This window comes from Penaeus monodon, chromosome 20 (assembly GCF_015228065.2).
Source record: "Penaeus monodon isolate SGIC_2016 chromosome 20, NSTDA_Pmon_1, whole genome shotgun sequence".
Classification (NCBI taxonomy): Eukaryota; Metazoa; Arthropoda; class Malacostraca; order Decapoda; family Penaeidae; genus Penaeus; species Penaeus monodon.
In genome coordinates this window covers 24,225,143-24,225,743 of record NC_051405.1, presented here as the reverse complement: position 1 = coordinate 24,225,743, position 601 = coordinate 24,225,143, and the positions used below count along the sequence as shown (strand labels likewise).

Sequence of the window (601 nt, the reverse complement as noted above, 5' to 3'; positions counted from 1 at the left end):
GAAAAAAATGTGTACTCAGTTGAAAGATTACAAATCATAGACAGAAACAAAAAAAAATACGATTCATATATAAAATTTATAAAAGGTTATCATAGAGACAAATTTTGATTAATCGTATATAAAAAAATATATTTATTCATAAAAATATGTCTTCATTATACAGATTATAAGAAGTTATCACAGGGAAAAATATAATTCACCGCAGATAAATATTATTTGTGTATCAAAAAAGAAAATATTCATTGTATCTAAACAGAGAGAGAAAAAAATCATTATATAAAGTAAAATATTCATTACATCCAAAAGATAGAAAATTCACTGTATAAAATTAAACAATCATTGTATCCAAAAAGAGAGATACAAATATATCTAAAACAAACATAACATATTCCTTATATCTAAAAAATGTCCATTGTATGAATCGTTATATAAAATAACATATTCATTATATCTATAAAAAAAAAAAACATCCATTATATGAAATAAAGCGAAATCCTTATCATATCTAAAACACCCATTATATAAACACAAAATTCATCATATATACACAACATGAATCGAAAACCACTGCTAATTGGTTCGCAAAACAAATCTGCAAAAC

General features: G+C 22.3%; 1 protein-coding gene across 1 annotated transcript in view; it reads right to left on the bottom strand.

The window, feature by feature from the left end:
• LOC119585949 (alkaline phosphatase-like) overlaps positions 1-601 on the bottom strand; it is a gene marked incomplete at its 3' end in the record, with an annotated part of 142,747 nt that overhangs the window by 51,669 nt on the left and 90,477 nt on the right. The gene's annotated exons all lie outside the window — the stretch shown is intronic.